Source organism: Chionomys nivalis, chromosome 9 (assembly GCF_950005125.1).
Source record: "Chionomys nivalis chromosome 9, mChiNiv1.1, whole genome shotgun sequence".
Classification (NCBI taxonomy): domain Eukaryota; kingdom Metazoa; phylum Chordata; class Mammalia; order Rodentia; family Cricetidae; genus Chionomys; species Chionomys nivalis.
Window position 1 is genome coordinate 59,855,102 of NC_080094.1, and position 9,045 is coordinate 59,864,146.

Below are 9,045 nucleotides of genomic sequence, written 5' to 3' on the forward strand. Positions count from 1 at the left end.
AAGACTTGGATAGGGGCTGAACTTGGGGTGAGCAGGGCAAAACAAAATGAGACTATTTGTTAGGACAGCCAAAATAAAGTACCACGAACTGCATATATGACAAATAGAGATTTATTTTATAATGGGTCAGAGTTTAGGAATGTGAGATTAAGCCTTCGTTCTGAGACATGGTGCCTAAGCTCCTAATGACTGTTTTATCTTTTCTGTGGTCGGCACATGGTCATTTGCCTTCTGAGTATGTCTGTGCCCTGCTTTCATCTTCTTATGAGTAACACTGCATTAAGGAGTGCCCGATAAGCTCATTGCAGCCCGCTGCCTCTACAAAGATGTCTCCACATGGAGTCAAATTCTGGGTTCTGGACATGAGAGTAGTGACACCCAAATTTTGAAGAAAGGTGGTTGAACTTTTCAGGATTTCGCTATGTCTGAGTCCTGACTCCCAGTGGGCGGTCATGAGGACCTGGGGTCTCCAAGAGGTTATGGTAAAGGCAGAACATTCATGAGATTAGGAAGGTTACTAGAGGTGATGTCAGACTGCTTGCTTTCACTGTCTGTTCTACTATGTGAGGGCGAATGGAGGAGACAGCGATTTTCAGTCCAGGGAGATCTTCACTAAGATAGCCATCTCTGAGATGTCAGTCTCCAGAATTATGAGTAATAAGTATTAGGTGCTTAGGGCACCTGGTCTGTGGGTGCTGTGCAGTAGCCTTAGTGGATAAAATATCCATGGAGTCAACAGAGCTACATAGACTCAATGTAGCACTTCATTCTCAAATGATTATTGTGACAAAAGAGAGCCATTTTCCTTCGTATGTTTGAATCTGGTGATCTTGGATACCCCCATATTCAAGGGAAGTGTGACTAGTCAGTGAGTCTCACCCAGGCTAACAGAAAGAACAGTATAAAATGGCCATGGGCAGGACTGCACATTGTTTATGATGCTGAAATGAGATGTCTCTTTTGTAAAAGAGGTTAATCAGTGTGAGGCAGAGTTGGAGTTTACTGAGAAATGTGTTTTAATATCGGTTTAGGGACACAAGCGTTAAGGGATGGAAAGAAGGGTGGGTTCGCAAGAGCAGATCACAATTAAGTGTTATAGTTATGTAACATATCGAAGTTTTTTCAAGATACACTACTCAAATGTTTTAAAAGGCTGGTTAAAATGTCTGATTTACTCGCAATAGGCAACACTAATTAGATTTAGTGGGTTACAAAAATAAAAAGGAGAGAATATGAAGGGGAAGAGTGATACCCGAGAAGAGTGCTAGAGAGACTTGGGTTACATGGTATCAAATTACATTGTTTGCGTGAATGAAATTGTCAAGTGGTATTTTTTTTAAAAAAAAAAAGTTATTGTTGTATTTACTGTTGTCGAGGGAACTTTTTTTTATTGGATGTGATCCTAAGGTGCTTTTGAGATGCATTATATAGGTTAAAACAGGATACAATACAAACCTAGGTCAAATAGTCAAGGAAATATTTACTAATCATAGACCACAAGAAGTCAAAGCATGTGTTTTGACTACAAACATGGTTTATGCCTTATTTGTGAGATGTTATTGATCCTCAAACAAAAGGAAGGCCTACCTTCCCTTTTCACATTTCTTTCATCTTCCATCTTTATATCTTATATTTTTAAATGTCTATAATGCATCAAGGTGATAAAATGTCACATCCAATAGTAGAGAATACCATTATGACAATGGAAATAAATTCAATGCAAGTAGAAATGGTTTAGTTTTTCCCATAGAAAACTTCTTTTTAGTGCACAGATGGTTCCTATTTAGGGGGATTTTGGGTTTAAATATTATCATTTGGAAATTCAAGTGGAATTTGCCAAAGATCTCCCTTTTCTTCACAGTATAGGAAACTTTAGCAGGGGATTGTGATGGTGATTCTGGCCTCCCTGGTCCATGCTTTTAAGTATTTTTTTTCACCTGAGTACTACTCTTTCTCCCTGTATTGAGTTCCAAAGTCAAAAGCTAGGGTGTTGGATTTCTGCCTCATTCCAACATTGATTACAGTGTGGTAGTGACCATTGATTCACCTTAACATTTGCCATTTGGCAAAGGTGTCAGTCACTCTGTTTTTTGTTTGTTTGTTTTCACCAAGGCTAGGAGCTTGATAACCCTACAGAATCTCTCCTCTACCCCATATCGTACACTGCCATAGTCCTGGTACCTAAGAGGTTCTCTGATACATGGTTAACATTTAGTAAGTGTTTTCAGATGCACGGATACGTTCTTCCCATGGCAGAAGAAAGTCCTGTGGTTCCTTTGCAAGAACAGTGCCCATTCTTCACCAAGTTCGCTTCCTAGCACCCACTTAGGCAGCTTATAGCCAGCTCTGGGAACTCTCCAGCACCTGGATGTGTACACACACACACACACTTAAAAAATAAAAGTAAAATAACATTCCAAACTACCTGGAAGGTCATAAGGTATGTGGATAGCAGGAAACTTTCTCATTAATCATGAAGGCATGCCAGTGCCCCTTCTATAAGAGTCAAACTAAACAAACCTGTCAATCACCTGGAAAAGAAAACACCCTTGAGGGAAAATTCTCTGTCCTAGAGAATGTAGAGAGAGTACAAAGCCTACATAAACTAAAGGTTGGCACGATGGTCTCTATGGACATTGTCCATCTCAATGGTCTGCCGTACGCTGCGATCAGTTATCTCTTCTACACTATGCCTTTGTCTACCTCATGCGAATTATTCCTGGGGAGATCACAAGGACTGAGAACAGAGTGCAGAAAGCCATCCTGGTGACGCTTGAGGGCATTTGTCTTTCGAAAGTAAGAAAGTAGGAAGAAAAGCGTTTCGAGTCATAGGCAAACCTACGTATCAGATTTCTTTCTTTAGTAAACCTTCCTAAAGCTACTATTTAAGCATCTCTTATGTTCCTTTTTTTCTCTAATCTGCCTTAGCGCTTTTTTGCTATTTGTGAAAAGACTTGAGTGGTAACTTTTTGCTTCCAAACTATGTTTTAAAAGCGATGCTTTTGTATAAGGGGATGTTGGCCAGAGTAGCTGACACTAGGCTAGTTTAATTAGTTACACATTTGCCTCCTATCCAGGTCCAATAAATATGCATTCATCGTCACAGCTGCATCTCAGCATGCACATTTAAATTAAAGAGGCTTCCTCAGAGGCTGGGGCAATCCTGGCATCTCTTCCCTTCGCCAGAAGCCACATCAAATCTTGAATCTGTTGTCTCTCTCTAGAATTTCTTCATAGGTGTCTATGCATGACAATCACAAACACATTAGATTTTTGTACTGTTGTTTAATGACCTAGGGATCCTCTTCAAGCTATAGTCAGAGTTATTTTGTTTCTTAATAAAAATAAAGCAATTTCCCTTCTCTTTTTCAAATGCATATACACTGATGACATCTTACAAAGAGTTTCAAACACTACTTATTTGTATTTTTTTTTCATTTTCAATGTTGGTTTTTCTAGAATAGAATATTATTAATTTACAGTAAAATCGAACCAAAATCTTCTCTTTTTTATACATTTGACATCCAAATGACGGTTATCTCAGATCAAAGGGACTGCCTCCCCAGATATTTACAGAAAGATGCTCTTTCTTGCATATCAATATTTGCAAATGATGTAGGTATTAATTTCCCCCATTGAGAAATCCATAACTTCTTGGAAATGGGACACTGCTCATATAGTCTGACCTGGTCTGTGTCATTCATCTACCGCTTGCACCTGACATAAGCCATGATGGATGACTCTGCTCGCTGCTTGCTCTCCTGCGCAGAAAGGGCAGGCCTACCTCTTTTCCAAAGAGAAAAGCATAGCCATGAAATGGATGTGCATTCTCAAGGCACCTGCAGGGGAGTTGCATGTGTGACAGGCAATGGTGTCACCTGCCATGACATGGAATCAAGCCAGGAGGTGTCAGGACCAACACCAAGTCATCGCAGAGTAGACCCTTCAGGGAGGACCCAGAACGGAAAAGCCTGGCTTAACCATCTGTACAGCCCTCCTATGGCGATCTGCATTGTTGCCTTACAAACCGGCTCTAAGTTACAACTGTCGTCGTCCCTACATGGTGTTTGTAGTTATGAATAGGGAACTCAATACATCTCCAAGACAGGCATAGGACGAATGAGACAGAGGGGAATGACCCAGGGGAGGGATAAGGAATGGGAAAAAAGAGAAAGATGCAGAAGGAAGTCTCGGTTTTACGCTTACTGTTCGTGACTGTAAATTATGAGAAGGTTAATGGCTTTTACTGTCCTAAAATATACCTATGCCTGCCAGGTTCCTGAAGGTTAATTGCTGCTGCTGGGGGAGCTGCCCTAATTTGTATTGTTCTTTAATGACCTTGCTGTAGGCAAATGCTAGAAGAGGCCTGCCTGCAGGTGTGCTGCACACTCACCAGATGGATGTCCCCTCCCCACCAGAAAAAAACCCTGATCACGGGCCTGAGTTATTGGGAGGATTATTAGTGATTGGCAGTGATTGATATTTCGGGGTAAACGTTGCTAGGTAATTTCACATCTTCAACTGTCTTGCAGGATTTCTTAGTCGAAGCTTCATTCATCCTTCGGATGGATGCTCTCTTTCTGTCACCTTGAAGTGTCTGTCCCATCCACAAGGCGTTCGTGTAATAGCATCCGTGCCTTTGAGAGCTGACAAGAGAAGTGACTGTCGTGAGGCAGCCGAGTCCTAGTTTCTAGTCACCCTGCTTTCTCTTCTCTGGGTGATGTGACTACATGTTCATATCCTACATCATTGAGATGCACTGACACCTGTCTGAAGAAAAGAAATTCGGGACATTGATTAACCATAGTGTTTGTAAAAAGAAAAATGAGTGGTTCCTAATGACTAAGCAATTAAACTGACCTACATTGGGGTGACTTTGCAACCTGAAAAATAGACATTAGAAATAGGGGTCTTCACCAGAGTTGGGGTGCACTAATGGTTGGCTCGGGATGGATGACCACAACTTCAAGAGCAATGCCAGCCAAATAGCCAGATTCTCTCTCAAGAAAAATAGTGCCTTAATAGTCTTTGTCTATAAAGGTAAAATCTGCTGCCAAATAGGTCTTACTTTGTCCCTATTTTTTTTTAAATTTTGCTTTAAACTAGTTCTTTCTTATACAGTCCTTTCTTATCTTTTGATTCAGTTGATAGCAAGACATACCAATATACCCTTGTCCCTCACTTCTGACCTCAGATTGATCAGAAAAATAGCTAGAAGGACATGCAGTCATACCTATACATAAAAGGACAAAGGACAACCACACTTCACTAGTCATAATGTGCTAAAGGACTATCATTGTTATCATTGTTTCATCTCTTCGGTTCAGGAAAAAAATTGTCTATCCCTGGGGACCTCTTTTTATAAGGCAATAAAATTGGGAGGTGGCATATACCTCATCAGATAACTGTGTGGTATAAAACATATTGTGTTTTCAACCCAGCTCTGTCACTATGATTTTGGTCCTGATACTCCACTACATTATAATCCTGCTTACCCATCTATGTAAACTGGAATTGACACCATCTGTCTTGCCAGTGTTCCTAAGTGCTTGAAGGGTCAAGAATATATTATCTCTATAGAGTTCATATAGGAATGTCATATAAACTACAGAGGCACAACAATTCATGCATTCATTAATATACTGGTGAAGATTAAATTCTAATTCAATTGAATCAAACATTATGGGATGGTGTGAGAAGTTTGAAGCTGAAACTGTTTGGGCATAGTAAGAATACAGACAGGGTAGAATTCTGCATTGAAACCATCTGGCCCTGGGCTTTTTTTTGGAAGGGAGATTTTTGATAACTGTTTCTAATTCTTCGCGACTAACAGGTCTATTTAGATCGTTCACCTGGTCTTGGTTTAGGTTTGGTATATGGTACTTATCTAAAAAAGTGTCCATTTCTTTTGCATTTTCCAGTTTTGTGGCATACAGGCTTTTGTAGTAAGATCTAACGATTCTCTGAATTTCCTCTGTGTCTGTGGTTATGTCCCCCTTTTCATTTCTGATCTTATTTATTTGCGTGTTCTCTCTCTGTCGTTTAATTAGTTTGGATAGGGGTTTGTCAATCTTGTTGATTTTCTCCAAGAACCAACTTTTTGTTTTATTGATTCTTTGGACTGTTTTCTGTGTTTCTATTTTGTTGATTTCTGCCCTCAGTTTGATTATTTCCAGTCTTCTACTCCTCCTGGGCACGTCTGCTTCTTTTTTTTCTAGAGCTTTCAGGTGTGCTGTTAAGTCCCCAATGTATGCTTTCTCCGTTTTCTTTAAGTGGGCACTTAGTGCTATGAACTTTCCTCTTAGCACTGCTTTCATCGTGTCCCATAGGTTTGAGTATGTTGTCTCTTTGTTTTCATTAAATTCAAGGAAGACTTTAATTTCTTTCTTAATTTCTTCCTTGACCCAGGTGTGGTTCAGTAGTTGACTGTTCAGTTTCCATGAGTTTGTCAGCTTTCTGGGGGTAGCTTTGTTGGTGGCTTCTAACTTTAATCCGTGGTGATCTGATAAGACACAGGTGGACACTGATATTTTTTTGTATCTGTGGAGGTTTCCTTTGTTTCCAAGTATGTGGTCAATTTTCGAGAAGGTTCCATGAGCTGCAGAGAAGAAGGTGTATTCTTTCCTATTTGGGTGGAGTGTTCTATAGATGTCTGTTAAGTCCATTTGATTCATTACCTCCAACAATTCTCTTAATTCTCTATTAGTTTTCTGTCTGATTGACCTGTCCATTGGTGAGAGAGGTGTGTTGAAGTCTCCTACTACTAGTGTGTGTGATTTGATGTCTGCCTTGAGTTTTAGCAATATTTCTTTTACATAAGTGGGTGCTTTTATATTAGGGGCATAGATATTCAGGATTGAGACTTCATCCTGATGAATCGTTCCTGTTATGAGTATAAAGTGTCCCTGTCGATCTCTTCTGATTGATTTTAGTTTGAAGTCAGTTTTGTTAGAAATTAGTATGGCCACACCTGATGTCCTTCAATGGAAGAATGGATGAAGAAAGTATGGAATATATACATATTAGAGTACTACTCAGCAGTAAAAAACAATGACTTCTTGAATTTTGCATACAAATGGACGGAAATTGAAAACACTATCCTGAGTGAGGTAAGCCAGACCCAAAAAGAGGAACATGGGATGTACTCACTCATATTTGGTTTCTAGCCATAAATAAAGGACATTGAGACTATAATTCGTGACTCTAGAGAAGCTAAATAAGAAGGTGAACCCAAAGAAAAACATATAAGCATCCCCCTGAATATTAACCTTCATCAGGCGATGAAAGAAGACAGAGACAGAGACCAACATTGGAGCACTGGACTGAAGTCTCACGATCCAAAGGAGGAGCAGAAGGAGAGTGAGCACGAGCAAGGAACTCAGGACGGCGAGGGGTGCACCCACACACTGAGGCAATGGGGATGTTCTATCGGGAACTCACCAAGGCCAGCTGGCCGGGGACTGAAAAAGCATGGGACAAAACCGGTCTCGCTGAACATAATGGACAATGAGGACTACTGAGAACTGAAGAACAATGGCAATGGGTTCTTGATCCTATTGCACGTAATGGCTTTGTGGGAGCCCAGGTAGTTTGGATGCTCACCTTAATAGACCTGGATGGAGGTGGGTGGTCCTTGGACCTCCCACAGGGCAGAGAAACCTGCTTGCTCTTTGGGCTGAGGAGGAAGGAAGACTTGATTGGGGGAGGGGGAGGGAATGGGAGGTGGTGGCGGGGAAGAGGCAGAAATCTTTAATAATTAAATTAATTAATTAATAAAAAAAATCAGCAAGAAAAAAAATATGTACAACAATAAAACTTTTGGAGAAATATAAAAAAAAAAAAAAAAAAAGAATACAGACAGGGCATGGACCAAGTCTATTCAAAGTCTATTTGCCAAGTCTGTCTTTCTCAGACACATAAAACAATTTCAGTTCCTGAAAATTTAAAGACAGCTTGAGAATACTGTTTGCTTTATGTAAGAATAGAACAGACTTACTGGTCAACACCAGAAAATAGTGGCACTCTTTGATAGGAAATCATAAGATTAGCCTTAATCTGTGTATTCGAATACATAGCATGAGTAAGAATTAAACTTCACTCTGTGACAGGCTGAAAATTTCAGATGGCTTGCTACATCCATTCTGTTGGCATGAATCAAAAATACATTGTGCACACTAAACAGCTGCCTAGGTTAGATTTGCTCCTGCTGCACTGTAAGTCCTTCCCTAGAATCGGAGGGAGTCCCAGTGACTGTCTGATAAGTGAGTACTACTTGAGACTAGTGTCTGGGACTGGTCTAACCAGAAGTTTTCTTTGGTGTTTGAAAAGTTCAAAGGTGGAAGCATCCTGGTGTGGTTTCCCCTTTTCTGACTGCTTGTCTCCATACAGAAGAAAGATGGATTCAGGGAGATTACGCATCAGATTTGGCAAGCAGAGTACGGATGTTCTACGTGTTCTGAAGAGAGGTCAGTCTAGAGAGCCAAATGCAACTAGCTCTCAGGGAGAATTCTGAAAGAGATGTTAGAAAGGATGAAAAGTGCAGCGTGTATTTCAGGAAGGAAGTGATTTTAGCAAGACCGAGAAGCAAATTTACAGCTCCCAGAGATAACTCTTCTGTTCTTGACTGGATGTAGAAAAACCAACTGGCCCAAGGGACATTTGCAAACATTTTCACAGTGTCAATGGAAGTCTGGAGTTATATCCCTTTTACATCCTCCAGTTTTATGAGAAAGTAGAATCTGTAGGAAGGCTATTGAGTAACTCAGGAAACACAGAAGGCAAAAGGGGTATAAACTGGAGTGCCCCTAAAAACCATTCACAGTCCCAAGAAGAGGGAGAGATACATTCTCCCCAACTTCCAGAATTTCAGAATAATGAATCACGATTATTAACATTGTTTATTTTGTCATCCTGTTCATGTCAAAATCTAGAGAAAATATTTGGGTCCTTTGCCTAGATCCGAGAAAAGCAGGACACCCTGACTGACAACACAAGAAATTCTACGTAATAGGACAATTCTTTTTTTCTGTAACCTCAATGAGATGA